Below are 19,570 nucleotides of genomic sequence, written 5' to 3' on the forward strand. Positions count from 1 at the left end.
TTTTGCAAGAATGAAAGGTGTAGGCGTATTACTCAACTGAGGAGATGCAAGTCCAGGTACACAGTGACAATTGAGCTGTTATTTAAGAGTGCTCTTGAATAAAATACCAGATGATCTGCTTTCCCAGGTTTCCATAGTTATATTGTAGGAGTTCCCCATGGTGACATTTCCAAATAGTCTCTTTACTGTGCAGAATGTTTCTACATGAGTGGTTTCCATGTTGAATGACATTGTGTGTCAGGCTTGCTTTTCAGATAAGTTGCTTTGGCATTGATGTACACTCCCACAATTTAGTTTGCTATTTTTCTAAACAGGGAATTAACATGTAATTGCCACTAAATGGCATGAATTATCCTGATAGCCATTGTCATATACAAAGCTAGCTCTAGATAGTTTGTAGAGATACAAGGTATATTTAACAGAAAAATAATTGGGAGAAAAGAAAATCATATGCATATTCCTGAAGTTGGATTTTCAGGAAATGGCTTGTATGTGTGAAAGAAATATAGAAGCATTGAACTGTGGAGCATACACAAATATATGCATTCTCATTGTAAGAAAGTGATTGGTTAGTGTTCCTGTTGTTGTCTCCCTCAGCCAGGAGAATATTTATATTCCCATAATAGAGACATCAGAACAGTTGAAGCTGAAGAGATATCTGAACATACTTGCTGTTTTAACTCTTGTTTTTCTACTTTTAAAGCTCTTCGTTCGTTTTTATTATTAAATGAATCTTATTAGAATCATTAGCATTAAATGAATCTTATTAGAATCATTAGCATTAGAACATTAGCAGCAAATAGAAACAAATGGTGAGGTTTAAATTATAATGAGGATGGGTTTTATATTACCACTTAAAAGACTCTGGTCATTTCCCCTTTAGACTATCTTCTACGGTCATTCAACTATGTTTGTGCCAAAATTCTAATAATAATATTTATATCATTTAAGCAATGATTCAGTGATAATATGGAGATGTTTTAAACCACTACCAGGGGAATAGCCTATACGTTATTAATAGGGATTTTGTGCTACTGACTTCATTGCTCATTTGTTACTTATCTGTGAGCAAGCTAATAAACACAAATTTTAATACAGATCCTTGAGAAGTTCCACTGTAAAGTTCCATCTGTCCCATCTTTGTTTCCTATTCTTCAGCTAAATACCAGTTCATGAAAGAATTGCTAAATTTTTCAGGCATTTTTACTGAGAGACCCTTAGAAATCTCTACTGCCACATTCCACCCATCCCATTACACTGGAAATTCCCATTCAGAACAATTGCCTGGATTTCATGGGGTAGGGTCTGAGCTGAGATATGTTTGGGCAAAAAGCAATTCTACCTTCTTGAGATTAATTTTGAATTTGTTTCTTCCCATCCACCCTCAGCTCTGTCAGATACTGAGTTAGGATTTCCATAACAGGTCTTCTATGGCAGGGGTCGCCAACCTTTTGGACCTCAGGGACCACCAAACTCATAATTTTAGATCCCAGGGACCACTAACTGGTTCTGTGGGCATGGCCTAATTTGTGTGTGTGGCTTGGTCATGTGACTGGCTGGGTATGGCTTGTATGTAAATATTGTAAATATTTATATCAATATTGAATTGTTTATAAAAAAGAGCAACTTTTACCCAAAATCAGGCAAAGCAGGCAGGCAGATTGAGTTGCTCACAGAATCACAGATTCATTCAGAAATCTATCTATCTGACATTGGCTAGCTCAGTCTGTCACATAAAAATTGCTTGCAAGCAAACTCATAAAATTTGCTAGCAAGCAAACTCACAAAATTAATTCAGAACACACCATGTTTGTAAATATTGAATTTTTTTATATAAAAAAGTAACTTTTATCCAAAATCAGGCAAAACAGGCAGATTGAGTTGTTCACAGAATCATTCAGTGATTTATCTATCTGCCATCGGCTAGCTCAGTCTCTCAAATTTGCTTGCTGTGAGTCTGCACTGAACTTGCTTGCAAGCAAACCTTCAGTCCTAAGGGAGGTTCGGCTGTGCTTAGCTAGAAAGCAAGAAATCCAACCATTTCCTGCTTCCTAGCTAATCTAAATCTCCCGGCACAGCAGAACAGATGATGGTCGGAAAAAGGAAAAATAGCAATTTAGCAGACAAGTTTTCAGGGTAAGGAGTGAGTGGGCGGGGAGGGTTCCCGCGGGCCATGTGGGGTGAGCAGCCTTGTGTTTCTGCGTAGCCTGGATTAATTGCTTTGTGGGGTGCTCTGGGGGTGAGATTTCTCTGCGGCCCACCAAAATTTTCCCACAGCCCACCAGTTGGTGACCTCTATTCTATGGGAATAGTGATGATCAACTACCTATTATCAGCATGCTGTCTTTCTTGAAACTGAAGGATTTGCCTACATAAAAGTGCAATTTTGCTTTGGTATTTAGGGAGAAGTTCAAGATTGAGTATTGGTTGATTAGGACCTCTTATATTAAAGAAGCTAAACCTGCTTTCTCATTTGAGAACATGCCGAATCTTTTGTTGCATAAAAACCAGGAGCTGACTAGTCCAGCTTGCTTAGGAAAAAAGGTACACACTTTTTGAGATTTGGGCAGATGATGGAAATTCTGGTAATTATCAGAATGATTTCTTTTTTTATATATAAAGTTTTATTGTTTTTTAAGACAAACGAAGTCTTCGGGATGGTTTAGATCCGTTTGGACCACCCAGGAGCAAAGATATCGGCAGCGATCTCAGACCTCCCAAGATCGCATGCCGTATCGTTGAGACGCCAGCTCCGCCCCCCACCCCCACATCAGAATGATTTCTGTCCTCTAAAAAAATCAGGTATTTTCTGGTAAACCTGGGCCTGTCAATAAACTGTGGTCTTCTGTCTGCCCAAATTTCTTTTCTACTTTATTTTGCTCTTGAGAGTTTTTGACAAGTGTCAGGTGAAAAGCTTTAAATCTTACAAATATTCCTGTTATTGTGATGCACAAAGGATTACTGGAGAAAGTATGTTCAAGTGGCACTTATTGTTAGGATGGCACAGGCAGGAAGTGCTAAAGAAAAGGGTATGTGTAAATCTAAATTGAGAACAGAATTTTCCAAGCATTCTGCCAACTCAGAGCATTTTGTTTAATGGGGAACATTAACTTTCCAAATGAAACATTCAAGAATATGAAAGAACAATCAACAGTATCTTGAAGTGTATTTTTATGAGTGGTTTCTTTCACTACCCTGGATTCTGTTTTAAGTCTTGGCTATCTAGTTCTGGCTAAAGAAATGTTTTCATTCAAAATAAAATATTTGCAGGAATGTAATATTCACTAGAATAAGCTTCCATCTTTTAGTTATTCTATACAACATTACTTTTTCCAACTATTAATGGTTGGTGTGTTACACCTATAGCATGTATTCAATACATTTTTTCACAACTCAGAGCAAAAATCAGATATATTATCTAGGGCAGGGGTGTCAAACTTGTGACATCACGGCAGTGTCACATGATGTATTGTGATTTTTTTCTCCTTCGCTAAACCGGACAGGGGTGGGGCCAACACATGACGAATCTGGCTCGTGGACTGCAAGTTTGACATCCCTGATCTAGGACATGGGTTAAAACTATGTAATTTACTGAATGGATATATAGATGTTTAAAGTTGCCATTCTGTGTATACATAATGTAAAAATGTCAAAAATGTTCATATCTGCTTACAGACCTCCCCTGCTTCCATGCCACTGCTTCCATGATTTCATTTGAGAAAATGCTGTTTTCAATGCAGTCAAATAGTTGCTTGTTGGGAAAATTAATTAAATTGGGGAAATGCATGGAGACAGATAGAGAAGATTCTACATAGGCGTGACTGAATCATGTGCTTTCTTGACTGTCAAGAAAGAGTGGTGCAGAGTGATGTCACCACAAAGGGAAAGATAATTTAAACCTTCTCCATTTACACATGAAAGAATAATGGGAGAATTGTTGTCTGCATATAGTCAGCTACATATGTACACTCCCTAGAACATATATTTTGAGGCCAACCACTGTTGATTGCCTCCTACAGCAATTGTCAAGCTCAAGGACAAAAAGGGTGCCAATTGACTAAATCATTGATAGTTAAAGGTTTTACTTAAGAAAAGAGGGCACTGCATTTCTAGTTACTAGTTCACAGTCATTATTATTTCAGAGTTTGTGTTGTCTTGTTTTACCATCTGCTGATTGAACTGCTGCCAAATATTGAAATATGTGTTTACACAGCAGTTGGCTATTCTGTTTAAAAAGGTTTTGTCAGCTCCAGTTCTCTTCCTGTTCCTGCCCAGAGGAAAAGGATTTCCACTCTTCCATGAAAGAAGAACATGTTGGGTTATCACATTTGAGATATAATATTTATCCATCACAGAAAGACAATTTCATCTTGGAAGAGTTTTTATGGTTACAATACTCAAGAAGTCATACAAAATGCTCTTCTTCCCATCCTCACATGAATAATAAAAAAAAAGTATGCGGGAAGGCACAGTGTCACCATAAGAATTGCTGGCTTGTATTGCAAGTACCACATTTTAAGAAAAAACAAAATTAAGAATTCCCTTTGAAACTGTCGAATTGCACCTGCTGTCCTAATTTATTTATTTATTTATTTATTTGATTTGATTTGATTTGCCAATTGTTTACAAGATAATAAGTATAAGTGTATACATAGTTGTGAATACATGAAATGGGTACATATAAGAAAAATAAAAGAATAAGAGAAACAATAGGACAGGGACGGTAGGCACGTTGGTGCGCTTATGCACGCCCCCTACAGACCTCTTAGGAAAGGGGTGAGGTCAATAGTAGACAGTCTAAGGTTAAAGTTTTTGGGGTTTGGGGAAGAAACTACAGAGTCGGGTAGAGTATTCCAGACATTGACCACTCTATTGCTGAAGTCGTATTTCCTGCAATCAAGTTTGGTGCGGTTAACTTTGAGTTTGTATCTATTGTGTGCTCTTGTGTTGTTATGGTTGAAGCTGAAGTATTCACTGACAGGTAGGACATTGCAATGTATGATTTTATATACCATGCTTAAGTCAGACCGAAGACGGCGTAATTCAAGGTTTTCTAGTTCTAGAATTTCAAGCCTGGTGGCATAAGGTATTCTACAACGAGTAGAGGAGTGGAGAACTCTTCTTGTGAAATATTTCTGGACTTTCTCAATTGTGCTAATATCAGATACGTAATATGGGTTCCAGACTGATGAACTGTATTCGAGTATTGGTCTAGCAAATGTTTTGTATGCTCTGGTTAGTAGTGTGATATTACCAGAGAAAAAGCTACGTAGGATTAGGATTAGGATTAATTGAGATATTCCTTTATTCTGATAAGGGAATATTGCTGTTTGAATAGTGTCTTGCAAAGGTTTTGTCTATATTTTAAATAGCTAACTGTTCTTGTAATAGTCTAAATTACATTCAGAAGTTTTAAAGATATTCTTAATATCCCTAATGAATTTTGCAAGTTTGGATTCCTGATTATGCCACTAGTCTGAAATATGTATAAATGAGCTTCAAAATGCAGTAGTTTGTTGGCTGCTTGTGAGGTAATCAGTGTTGTTATCTGAATGAATACAGGTGAAACTCAAAAATTAGAATATCGTGCAAAAGTTCATTGATTTCAGTAATGCAACTTAAAAGGTGAAACTAATATATGAGATAGACTCATTACATGCAAAGCAAGATAGTTCAAGCAGTGATTTGTCATAATTGTGATGATGATGGCTTACAGCTCATGAAAACCCCAAATCCACAATCTCAGAAAATTAGAATATTACATGCAGTCAATAAAACAAGGATTGTACATAGAACAATACTGGACCTCTGAAAAGTATAAGCATGTATATGTACTCAGTACTTGGTTTGGGCCCCTTTTGCAGCAATTACTGCCTCAATGCATTGTGGCATGGAAGCTATCAGCCTGTGGCACTGCTGAGGTGTTATGGAAGACCAGGATGCTTCAATAGCGGCCTTCAGCTCTTCTGCATTGTTCGGTCTCATGTCTCTCATCTTTCTCTTGGCAATGCTGCATAGATTCTCTATGGGGTTCAGGTCAGGTGAGTTTGCTGGCCAATCAAGCACAGTAATCCCACGGTCATTGAACCAGGTTTTGGTGCTTTTGGCAGTGTGGGCAGGTGCCAAGTCCTGCTGGAAAATGAAGTCAGCATCCCCATAAAGCTTGTCTGTGGAAGGAAGCATGAAGTGCTCCAAAATCTCTTGGTAGATGGCTGCGTTGATCCTGGACTTAATGAAGCACAGTGGACCAACACCAGCAGATGACATGGCTCCCCAAATCAACACAGACTGTGAAAACTTCACACTGGACTTCAAGCATCTTCCAGTGTGTGCCTCTCCATTCTTCCTCCAGACTCTGGGTCCTTGGTTTCCAAATAAGATGCAAAAGTTGCTCTCATCAGAAAAGAGGACTTTGGACCACTGAGCAACAGACCAGTTCTGTTTTTCTTTAGCCCAGGTAAGACGCTTCTGATGTTGTTTGTTGTTCAGGAGCGGCTTGACAAGAGGAATATGACATTTGAAGCCCATGTCCAGTATCTATCTGTGTGTTGTGGCTCTTGATGCACTGACTCCAGCCTCAGTCCATTCCTTGTGAAAAGTCCCCAACACTTTTGAATGGCCTTTTCCTGACAATCCTCTCCAGGCTGCGGTCATCCCTGCTGCTTGTGCACCTTTTTCTTCCACACTTTTCCCTTCCACATAACTTTCTATTAATGTGCTCTGATGCAGACTTTGGGAACATCCAACTTCGTTTGCAATTACCTTTTGAGGCTTTCTCTCTTTATGGAGGGTGTCAGTGATGGTTTTCTGCACAACTGTCAGGTCAGCAGTCTTTCCCATGATTGTAATTCCTACTGAACCAGACTGAGAGACCATTTAAAGGCTCAGGAACCCTTTGCAGGTGTTATGGCTGAGTTAGCTGATTAGAGTGGGACACTTTGAGCCTAGAATATTGAACCTTTTCACAATATTCTAATTTTCTGCGATTGTTGATTTGGGGTTTTCATGAGCTGTAAGCCATAATCATCTCAATTATGACACATCACGGCTTGAATTACCTTGCTTTGCATGTAATGAGTCTATCTCATATATTAGGTTCACCTTTTAAGTTTCATTACTGAAATAAAACTTTTGCACAATATTCTAATTTTTCGAGTTCCACCTGTATATGATTTTAACTTCAAACCAAAAATATTTCTGCCTAGATTCCTTCTTAATTGCACTGAATATAGATTTCTAAGACAAGCATAGAGGGTGAATGTACTGTAAGTTTTTCTTAAACTGAATTTGAAAGAGAAGTTTTCAAAAGATATGAACATCTTATCATAGAATGTCCCATTGTATACAGTTTAAATATGTGTATTCCTTGAATATTCCCTAAACATTAGATAGTGAAGCAGATGCATTAAGAACTACCAGTGAGAATTACAGTTAGATGGATAGAACTGGATAGATAGACTAATTTTTCCTGGTCCCTGATAAGACTTATGGATGTTCTTTGAAAGTGGCACATGAGCTACCAGGGTATAATATAAGCCTCTAATCTGATATGGCAAGGATGAAAGGAAGCCAAGGTCATTTTACAACACAATAGAAGTACTGCAGCTTCCTTCTCAAGCTTTATGTTGTCCTTTCCTATTCAGACTCTAATGATTATTAAGATATGCTAAGAATACTTCTAATTCTAAATAAAAGTGTTAGGGGCAGGGATTATCCCCCAATCAATCAGCATGAGAATGTATAACTCCTACTCAGCTTTAGGATCTTGGGATGGATAAATTAAAGTGTTTGTAAGATTTTATTTCTAAGACTTAGAAGGAAAATTTGTGGGGTTATGGCAGTCATATATATGCGGAGTTAAGGGTATGTTTTGTAGTACTGTTACAATAAATACAATTCTATGGCCCTGTTTACAGAAAATATTCACAAACATATACAACCAGGTTGTATATTCATAGCATATACAATGTAGAGCAAAGAAATTTGTTTGTTGCAACAGTTAAGATGATGGCCTAGAAACCAGGAAACTGATCTCGAGTCCTGTTTTAGGCATGAAACCTGGCAATATAACTTGAACCAGTCTCTCAGCCCAACCCACTTCACAAGGTGGTTATTGTGAGGAGGAAGGAATATTATTATGTTTACTGCATTGAATTAAAATATTTTTTTTAAAAAAGTTAGTCCTTGACTATGGAACCTAGAGTGGGATATTAAGAGTTATCTATAGTATTTACTAAATTGGATTAAAACTATTGTAGCTCCAACTTCCAATTAAATAATTAGAACTATTTGGGAATCCAAACTGTTATCTATGTTTATCATGCTAAAACCTGTTTTAAGTGCTGCACATTTTTAAATATGTGTTTAACTTCAGGTAAAGAATTTGCTTGTGTAGGCAATGGATACTTCATTTATTCTCTCACTTGGCTGTACTGATTCTTTCTTTTTAATGACGTGTTCCTTTTGTGTTTATAAGATGTGGCCTGCCCTAGGTTTTCTATAAATATTTTATTTAACAGTGTGACTGCCCAATGCATTTAACTTGTAAAAGTTTAATATGCACCGGCATGCGAAGAGCTACCATAAGCTACATTGCCACCATTGTGCAAACTGAATATTTAATTTATGACCCACTTGAGAAAGAAGTAAGATCAAAATTATGGTGAGACAAGGATTCCTTTGAAACAATAAAATGCATTTATGGAATGATGAATGGGAATTTGGATTTTTTATTCTAGATAAGAAAATCCAAATCCATGGCAATTGATTGGAAGTTGTGAAAAGATATTCACATATATCCAATTTTAATATAAAATTAGTTTGTGACCCACTAGCATTAAGTCACTTTGTTCATAGTCCCTATTTAGCTTGTAAATTGTCTCAGAGTCTGAACATTTTGAGGTTGGACTCAAAATAGATGAGTTCCAACCTTAGCAGAAATGTTCCTACTGTATCAAAACTGTTTTAGGCTACTTGGGACGTTGCTGTTTAGAGGAACATTGGAATATTTCCACTAAAATTGGAAAACCTTTTCAAAGTTCAGAATGGTTGTACACCCCCACACCCCAATTTAGCCTACAATCATTGGTACAGTCATTGGTAATTGTAGGAATAGGGTCAACATCTGGAAAAGAAAATTGGTGTAAACTGTGCAGTTGGGTATAAATAATTAAAAGATATAATCTAATATTTAAGAAGTTGAAGAAGAGGCTAAAACCAAAATAACAAAAGTTAGAGAGTCATTATTGTGAGATAGGAGGCTATATGAATTGCTTATATAAATAGGTAAATAAGATGAACAAGGGAAAGGGAATAGGGAAGAACTGTCAAATATAGGTAGTGATTTTTAAAAATATAAAACTTATGACTAACTTGAAACATTTTAGATGTCCAGATAGGAATGACTACTAATAAGCAACAGATGAGGAAAAAATAATAATAAACAGTTGGTTTCCCACCAGAACCAATGGAATAAACTCTTGTGTCCCCCACCTTTCCTTCTGTGGCAATGTTACTGTAATTGATGCTGCTAGGTAACAATATTGCCCTAATTCTTACTTAATTTTTCTAACCCTTAATAGTGAGAGGGAGGAGGTGGGAATGTGACAACTTTTAGAAGTACTGCATGGTTCTCATGGTGAAAATGTGTATTTTGCTCATAGATTAACTAAGAGAGCCACAATAGATTTTGCATCAATTCCTCATCTGTATGAATCCTGCTTAACTAACTTAACAAAATACTTTCTGCTTTATCGTATGGGAATACTAACGTATGAACAGAGTTCTGCTGAAGGTCAACAAAAATGGATAGCAAAAAGGGCACAGGGTTCTGTGACAAGTGGAAAGCTTCTTGGTGAAAAGAATCCAGTTCAATAACATTTTACTGATGTCCACGAGATTACATAAAATGAAGCCTATTCTCTATTTTAAAAGTATGATTTTTACATTCTAGTATCTAGAAAATGAAATCATTTTCATTGATTTACTGCAATAGTAAAAAGGCTTTTTTGTTTGTTTGCAAAAAAGCTCCTGGGTGGGGCTGGGGCTGGCTTTGTGAACATGGGGAGAGGGCAGCCAAAAGCAGCCCCCCTTTTTTTTCCAATTTTTTTGCGGTGTGAAGCCAGCCCCCCATATAGCTCAGGAACATGGTCCAAAGGGGAGTTTTAGTGTGCTGTGTCCCTTCCTACTGCTTTATGCTTTTTTTTCTTATTTGCCACATGAAACCAGTCCCATACACCACAGCAGCCAGGCCAGGAACAAGAAGATGGTGATGAAGATTAGCAGGGGTGGCAGGGGTCTTGAGGTGCAGGGTAGCAAGGATGACTTCGACCGCAGAGCCAAAGGGCCAGTGATATGGGGGAGATAGGTGGCTCGGGGGAGTCAGAGACGGTTCCTTATCTTCCTAGGCTCAGGGCTGGGAGGGACCAAGACAGAAATGGCTTTGATTGAGGTGGGTCCTTACCTCAGCTAACAACTGGTAGAATTATTTTAACAAAGGTAGCGGAGATTGCTGGGATTGCAGCTACTAGGCGATGCAGTCACATGATACCTTTTTGCTTAGCAACCCAAATTTTCAGTCCTAATTATGGTTGTAAGTCAAGGACAGATAGTCCTTGACTTATGACCACAACTGGGACCAGAATTTCCATTGCCTAAGTAAGATGGTTTTTAAGTGAGTTGCGTTGATTTTATTACCTTTCTTGCCAGGATTATTAAGCCTATCAATGCAGTTCAGTGAATCATGTGCTCTTGAAGTGAATCCAGCTTCCCTTATTGGCTTGGCTTGTTGGCAGCCAGCATATGGCAATCGCATGACCCCGGGCCCTGTTGCCAAGGGCCTGAATTTTGACCACGTGATCATAGGGATGCTATAATGGTCATAAATGCAAGGACTGGTTGTAAGTCACTTTTTTCAGTGGCATTGTAACTTTGAATGGCCAATAAAATGAATGGTACAGGACTAGTTTAGGACTACCTGTATCTGCCGATCCGAGCAGCATGGCTCTTTGTATTTGACAGATGGAAATTTTGTCAATCTGCAGATTTTTTTAAGTGCCGCCCAGGGGTTTTTATATGACATCCGATATGCTGATAACCACCGGGAGCACCACTTCCAATTTATACTATAAAATTTCAACTTACATTTTCAAATCTTGATCCTCTGTCATCTTCCCCATTGTTTGTGTTGTATTCTACTCTCCCTTGGTATTGTCACATCAATTATCCACACTTTTGTCTATTAATATATTATTACCCAGGTATTTTGATTTTCTGTAAGTTGTTAAAGACCTGGTTGTTCTCCCAGGCCTTGGGCTAGAACAGGAGTATTAAACTCACAGCCTGCAGGCCAGATGTGTCAGGTGCTGGCCACGCCCAGTTTAGTCAAGGGGGAGGAAGTCACAATACGTCACGTGATGCTGCAAGTTGGACACCCCTGGGCTAGAATTATAGTGTTCTGACCCAAACTCTTTTCCAATAAGATAAACAATAACCAAAGGGAATAGAAACCTTTTAATGAATCTTACGAATCCCTGGTTAAAAGGCTGGTGCAAACTAATTAACTTTGATAAACACAAACCTTGCCAAAACTGTGTGAGACTGCCAGGAATCACAGATAAGAAATATTTCACAACACAAGAGTCTTCAAATACTTGAGATACTGTAATGTCCACGAGGCTGAGTTTCAAAACATCTTTGCTTCCTGCAAAGAATGTTCACTTCACAGCTGCCTTTTATCTTCTTGAAGGAGGGGCCATTACCTTGCAGCCTTACCCCCGAGTCGCCAGTGCTATTGCAGCTATTCTTTCCTGCGAGCAATCCTGCACTCATGCACACTTGGCACAGGCTCCTCGGGAACCTCCTCATCGCTGCAGCCAGCTCCCACAATCTCTGAAGGCAGCAGTCCACTCCCTAGTGGTCCTGGCCCCTCATCTGAGTCCTCGCTCTCCTCAGCCATCCGCACCTGCTGCCAGCTAACCACAACAGATAGTTGAACCCTTTTGGGTTTTATACCCCCATTTTGGTCAGCTGTATTCTTTTTCACTGATTGTTTTCATTCAAATTTATTTAAATTTTTTTAAAATTTAAGCTGAGCAAAGCTCTGGGGAGTCAGGTAGCCTGAAATTGAATGAAGGCATTAAGTTATTACATATCCTAAGGGCATGCAAAGTTTCATAATCCCAACAGTAGGCAATTTAACATAGAAATGTTGTGATGTATGAAGTGATAGCAAGAAAAAATATGAAAGTAGATTGAGGCAGGATTTGGGGTGATGAAGTAAGGGAACTATCAAATTTTTAGCTAGCAAATTATTAGATGGAGGGGAGATATCAAGGAAATCCAGGGTTAAAATCCCAGAAGGCAGCGGCCAGTCATTTGTATTGTTATCAACAAAGCTACAGTAGTCTTTGACTTACTATCACAATTGGGACCAGAATTTCCATTGTAAGTAGTTGTGGTCATGAGTCAGACCTGAGTTTACAACAATTTTTACAGTGGTTGTTAAGCAAATCAATAAGATCACTAAAGCTCATAAATGTGAGCAAATAGCACAGAATAGAATAGAATAGTTTATTGTCCAAGTGTGATTGGACACACAAGGAATTTGTCTTGGTGCGAATGCTCTCGGTGTACATAAAAGAAAAGATACATTCGTCAAGAGTCAAGAATCATCAGGTACAACACTTAATAATAGTCATAGGGTACAATAAGCAATCAAATCATACTAGGAAACAGTATGCCAAGTGCCCATATTATGGTCACGTGACTATGGGGTATGTATGATATGACAGTCATAAATCTGAGTACACTTTTTCCAAAATGTTGCAACTTTCAATAGTCATTAAATGAATGGTTGTAAGTGGAGGACTACTTGTAATGTATTTGTTTATTCCAGTTCACTGAATCAAGCTAGAGACTCTGAGGACCCTTTACCTTCGCCTTTCAGATTCATTCAGGGCAGGCAAAAGTGTCACTACGCCATGTAAATTAATGTGTACACAGTAAACACCATTTTCAGTTCAACTGATGACCTGCTTTTACTACCCTAAATTATGTTTGTAAAAATTCATACTCTGGTTGTTTTCCTTGGCAAGAGATGGCTGGCAAAAGTAATGCATAAGCCACATCCTCTGCAAAGTGTGTATGCAGACTTTGTCCAGAAGAGTATCAGTGGAAGTGAGAGCTCAGTTTTTCCCCATATTTGCCTTTTTACCCATAATTATTCGCTTTCAAAACCTTTTCTCCAGAGAGAATTCTGTCTGGGCATGGAAAACAACCCTGCTTTTTTTTTAAAAAAAAAAAAAAAAAAGTATGCCCACTTAAAGTAGTTTTGTGGAGGAAGGGTGAACAGGAAACTCAGCTCTTCACATTTGGCCATATTGCACTTCAAATTGTTCCTTTCCCCCACCTTCCTAGAGATTTAGACACTGATCCAATTTTGCTGCTGTCATGTCAAATTTGGTCACAAAAATTCAGGTTGGAATATTACAGATCCTGGGGTGAAGTATGTTTTCTCCCTGAAATTCGGGTGGATTTTAGAGGTATTATTCTATTAGTTGTTGTTTGTTTGTTTCATCTGTTTTTCATAACAAGCCTTAACAACACTGCTTAATCTTTTCCCTGAAGCAGCCATTCATCATTAAGGTTTCAGACAAAAGCAGAAAAACAAGCCTCTCTTTGCTGTCATAGGACATGAACGAATGGCAGCATTGTGGCTTGGAGTTGTGATTGGCTGAAGGAGATCACACCCTTGGAATCTGTTTATCCCTAAAAGCAAGATAGAATCTTCTCTGAATTTCAGAGAACCTTTTATGCAATGCTTCATATTCAAACAAACATGATTACAGTATTTGCAAATTATTTGGTTGGGTTAGTAGTGAATAAGGGGAATGAATAAATATTTCTTTTGAGAACAGTAAGTCCTTTGACTTGTCTGACAGTACAGTTGTATACATGTCTCCTTGAAAGTAAAATCTATTCATTTCATGGTGATTTGCTTCCTGGCTATCACATATATAGGACTGGAACTTTATGTTTTAGGTAGGGGGTGGTGATGTAAGCATGCTAAGCTATATGTTAACTTTTAAAAAGAAATTTAGGATTATTTCTCAAATAGTAAAAATGGCCAGAGAAATAGTATAATAATCTACAAAGAACATAGATGGTTACATTTTTGTGTATATCTATTGCATTTGTAGAAGCAAGAAAATAATACAAACATTTTACAAATTAAAATTCTTAATTTGAAATTCTATGAAATTTTCTGATTGTGGGTGGTTAGCGTAGGCTGCAGTTTCTCAATAATCCCTTATTATACTTGATTTTAAAACAAGTGCTTTTATAAAATTCTAAAGCAATACTATGATTGTGTGAGTGAACAGTGTTATGTTTTTACAAACTGGCCTCTTTTTAATAATATGGAATTGTTTAGATAGCTCAGGAGGAGGCTTTGGTTATGATCCATGTTCTGTATGCATAAGTGATAAGAATTGCAATTCTGTAGTTGTTTTTAGGGATACCACTTCTTAAATGTTTCTTGCATAAAAAAAACAATTTAGGAATAACAGCTGTCTAGGGAAAAATAACTGCCAATGGGTACATATTTTTCCACTGAATTTTATTTAAATTGTTTTCACGCCAAGTTTCCAAATTGTTTCTGAGAATAACGCATGTAAATTTTGTGCATGCTGACAGTGGTCTAAGATTTCAGAAGGTTGCACATTCTTTTCTGTGAAGCCTCTTTGGTAATTAATTTTACAGAATCCTGAACTATTATTCTCAAATTTCAAAACCAGACTTCATTTGCTGCCATATAAAAAAAAACTGGATTAAAGGCACTGAAATATAGAAAAAAGAAGAAAGGAAAAGATGAAAACACTACTTTTCTATTTTCTTCTTCATTTTCTGTTTTAGAGAAGCAAAATAAGTATTTCGCATTTTGTTCCATTTTAGAAGCCAGAATATAACTATGATTTTGTAGCAAGCGGAGACACTGATGCAGTGTCCTGTTATAAAAATACCAGATGACATTTTGTAAGAGATTCTATGTTTTACTTATACCAATATAAAAAAAAGGGCAGACCTTTTTTGATCGTCATACTGAATTTGTGGACCTCTGCTGAAAGAAGTTGTTCTGAGGGGAGTTTCTAGTGGTGGAGTTAGGGCTATAGATAAACTTAAGAATTTGGGGTTTTAGTTACTTGCATATCTAATAATTGAATTAATTTTCTTTCCGGTTTCAAAAACCCTTTATTCTAAAAATATTATCCCCTCCCCGTTTTCTGTAAATGATGCTTTCTTTCTTACCTTATATTGTTCAAATATAAATGTACTTTAACTCATTTAATTAAAGGATTCATTCCCATTTTCTGTTGTGTTCCTACTAAATTGTATTTTGTTAAAACACTTTGAATTTTAATGGCAAGCAATAATAAATACTGTTTTTTAAAAATTATAATCTGCCTATATTTCCAAACTAATCTTTATTTGGGGAGGCTATGGCATACATGGCATTACAAAACAATTTCATTACTATTCATTGTTTTAAAAATGTAACAACTCTGCTGTTACATATCACTAAGCAGGAATCTTCTTTAGGCCTGTGTGACCTGTTGGCTGGACTATACAGGTGTTACAGTCTTTCAACAGAGCCTTACAGAACCTGTGTTCAGGAACAGCTTAACTAAGACGGAATCTTTGCAATTGAACACTGGCCTTGTTGCAGGTCCAGGGGAGATGCTAAGAAGGAATCTTACCTACTTGTCTGGGAATGATTTGCCCTTGTTGGGCTGAGGAAGTGGACAGAGTCCTAAGGACTGAGCTCAGCTGCCTGCTGTTTAGATCCATGCCCCTCCTGTCTTATTAAAGGGGTCCTGGGGATGTGAATGGAGTCTAGCAATGGTGAATTCTTTGAGCGGGTTTTTCCTTTACCTTCAAGAAGGCCTTGGTTCACCTTCTCCTCAAGGAGCCGCCTCTGGACCCCATAGAGTAGACAATTTTCATCCACTGTCTAGCCCTACCTTTTGGGGGAAGGAGTGGAGAAGGTGATTGCAGAACAGCTTCAGAGGACCTTGGACAAACTAGATTATCTGGATTCCTTTCAGTCAGGATTCAGACTTGGGTATGGGATAGGAATGGCATTGGTCGGGCTTTTGGGTGATCTCTGGCAAGGATGGAATGAGGGCTGTGTATCCATCCTGGCTGTACTTGACCTCTATGTAGTTTTTGATGCCATCGTTATGGTATCCTTCTGAACCAGCTCAAAAGATAAGGGCGCACTGTCTTGTGCTGATTCACCTCCTTTCTCCAGAGTCAATTCCAGTCAGTCGTGATGTAGGGGGAGAGATGTAGGGGAGAGATTTTGCCCTTGGCTCCTACTACGTGGGGTGCTGCAAGGTCGGTGCTCTCTCCACTCCTATGCAACATCTTCATGAGGTTGCTGGGTATGGTCATCCAACGCTGTGGGGTTAAGGTATCATCAGCATACTGATAATATCTGAATTATGCAGCTCTGCCCTTGGCAAACTGAGCAATGCCACAGATGTTGTATCCCGGTGCCTGGAGACTTGTGAGGATCTGGAGGCTTCAGCTGAACCCTGGCAAGACTTGAGTGGTTTTAGGTTTGTGGACCTGACAGTTCTGTGACTATGCCATTTTTGGTGCTGGGTGGGATTTCACTGCCTTAAACAGACCTGGTGCACAGTTTGAGAGCTGGTGCACAGTTTGGGAATCCTCCTGGGCTCATGATTCCTGCTCAAAGAAAAGGTGGCAGTTGTGGCTAGGAGGGTATTTTTGCACAGCTTCATTTTGTGCACCAGTTGCACCTGTTCCTAGATTGAGGACTCTGCTCATGTTCCAGTCACTTACCAATTTGACTACTATGGTCTACATGGGACTGCCTTTGAAGAATATAGGAAAACTTCAGCTGATGCCAAATGCCTCTGAAACAGCACCCATTATACCTCTGTTCCGTGAACTGCATTGATTGACTGTCTGCTTCCGGGTTGAAAATGCTGGTTTTAATCCTTAAAGCCCTTCATAGTATGGGACCAGCTATCTTGTAGACGAAGCATGTTATGAGTCCTATCTGCTAGGCTACTATATTTGGTGGGACAGTGGACCTTCCCTGATGTGGTGCCTGCCTTATGGAACACCCTCCTGCCCTTCCGAAGTAAGGCTAGCTCCATCCCTATCGATTTTCTGGAAGTCTCTGAAAACTTCATCCTATCATCAGCTCTAGTGGCCCAAGTGGATCACCAACACATACACTATGTATTATCTTTGTGGGCTTTTCATTGTAAATGATGATAAGCCAAAAAGGCTTAAAGCACTAATATTTAGCCTTGTACTAAATGTGCGATCTAAGCATGGACCTATAGTGTAAAAATTGCATAATAATGGGAAATAACACTGCAGTCAAAGACAGTTTTATAGCACATAGAGTTGAAAGGTTAAAAAAAGAAAGTGAGCTGACTTTTCCAGATCTTTGTGGGCAAATCTCATTGCAACTAGTGGTCTTTAGACAGCAGAATCTAAAGCCACGTAGGGTCTTAGAGATGCAACCAGAACATTAAACTGAAAATCCATTGGTATACTTCATGTTTGGCCAGATGTCCAACTATATTACCGGGTATCACCCAATGGTGTCAAGTAAATATTAAAATACAGAGGTAAAAGTGAATTCAACTCCCAAAATTCCCCAGCCAGCAAGTTGAGGAAGCACACCTGAGCAAAAACATTTCTCTTTTCCCAGGCATTTCAATTTATAAACATTTTGACTTGAAGAACTCACTGCAATGAAAGAATGGATTTTACAGTTTTAAATATTAATAAATATGTCATTTATTAATTGTATTTTGCTGTTTTACAGATGTTGGTTTTTAGATAAGGTTTTAAGTAACTATCTACTTACCAAATTTTCAGAAGGAAAAAACATTACAACTTTTTATTTATTAAGTAAGAAAAAACAAAACACATTTGAAACAAAATTGGAAGCTTTATGAAAACTAATCCCATTGTTGTGCACAAAAGGAATTTTCATTTGTCAGCAGAAGCTACTCATAAAGACCATAAAGTTATGTAAATCACAAAGACTATTGCAGATTGATGAATGGTGAATATTTATAGAATGAAGAACTAGAAAAATGCTTGTTTGGCTAGTAACACATTTGCCTTCTCCAAACTAAATGTAGCTCATTTTGAATTTCTAATGTAGTTTTAAAATAACCCTTATTGTAAACTGTTGGCTTGTTCCTTTCAGTAGAAAATGTCCAAAATGCTTAAATTCTAATTAACCATGTTAAAACTCTCATCCATATAAATACTGTTGAAAAATCTTAATTAAGAAATAATTTATATTCTTACCCTTGGCTTAGCCATTGCTAGTTTGAGGTTTGATCATATTTAGAGTACACCAGTTGAAATCATGGATCTTAAGATGGGTTAATGCGATTTAAATAACGATCTTCCTTGTTTAGATAGACATCATTTGGATTTTTGATGCCATATTGATATGGATGCAACCTAGCATTACAGTTCTCCTTTCTGAATATGCCTCACACAGTTGACTTCATGTTTACCTGAATAACCAGCAAGAGCCTCATTTTTCATATACCATTGACCACTGTTGTACCCTCATGTATACTCATGCCTTTGATTTATCCTACCCAAATGTAGGACTTCGCCTTTGTCTTTAAGTTCAACATGCTGGTTTTTGTCTATTTTTCCAACTTATGCTCTATTTTTGTGTTGGCTTCAGATAACAGATAATCAGAGTTGGAAGGGACCTTGTAGGTCATCTAGTTCAAACCCGCACCCAAGCAGGAGACCCGTACACCATTTCTGACAAATGGCAGTCCAATCTCTTCTTGAAAGTCTCAAGTGATGGTGCTCCCACTACTTCCGAGGGCAAGTTGTTCCATTGGTTGATTGTTCTGTCAGAAAGTTTCTCCTTATTTCCAGGTTAAATCGCTCCTTGTTCAGTTTCCATCCATTATTCCTTGTCTGGCCTACAGGCACTTTAGAAAATAGCTTGACCCCTTCCCCTCTGTGGCAGCCCCTCAAATATTGGGAAACTGCTATAATATCTCCCCTGGTCCTTCTCTTCACTAGACTAGCCAAGCCCAGTTCTTATAACCGTTCATTGTATGTTTTAGCCTCCAGTCCCCTAATCATCCTGGTTGCTCTTCTCTGTACTTTTTCTAGAGTCTCAACATCTTTTTTATAATGTGGTGACCAAAACTGGATGCAGTACTCAGGGTGTGATCTTACTAAGGCTTTACAGAGTGGTATTAGTACTTCCCTTGATCTTGATTGTATCCCTCTGTTAATACAATTTAGAATTGCATTAGCTTTTTTGGTGGCGGCTGCACACTGCTGGCTCATATTTAGCTGGTTGTCCACTAAGACTCCAAGATCCCTCTCACAGTTACTGCTGTTGAGCCTGGTTTCACCCAGTCTATATGTGTACTTTTGGTTTTTCTTGCCTAAGTGTAGGACTTTACTTTTCTCAAATATGATATCTATCTTTTTTGAACCCCTCATTCAAGTCATTAATAAATATGATGAATTG

The 19,570-nt window shown here is 38.1% G+C and overlaps 1 protein-coding gene across 3 annotated transcripts in view; it reads left to right on the top strand.

Annotated features, from left to right (window-relative positions):
• The window catches only part of SESN1 (sestrin 1), a 58,140-nt gene that overhangs the window by 2,301 nt on the left and 36,269 nt on the right, over positions 1-19,570 (top strand). The window lies entirely within an intron of this gene.

This window comes from Notechis scutatus, chromosome 1, assembly GCF_049901735.1.
Source record: "Notechis scutatus isolate UNSWTSFEM ecotype Mainland chromosome 1, rNotScu1.2, whole genome shotgun sequence".
In the NCBI taxonomy this organism is placed as follows: Eukaryota; Metazoa; Chordata; class Lepidosauria; order Squamata; family Elapidae; genus Notechis; species Notechis scutatus.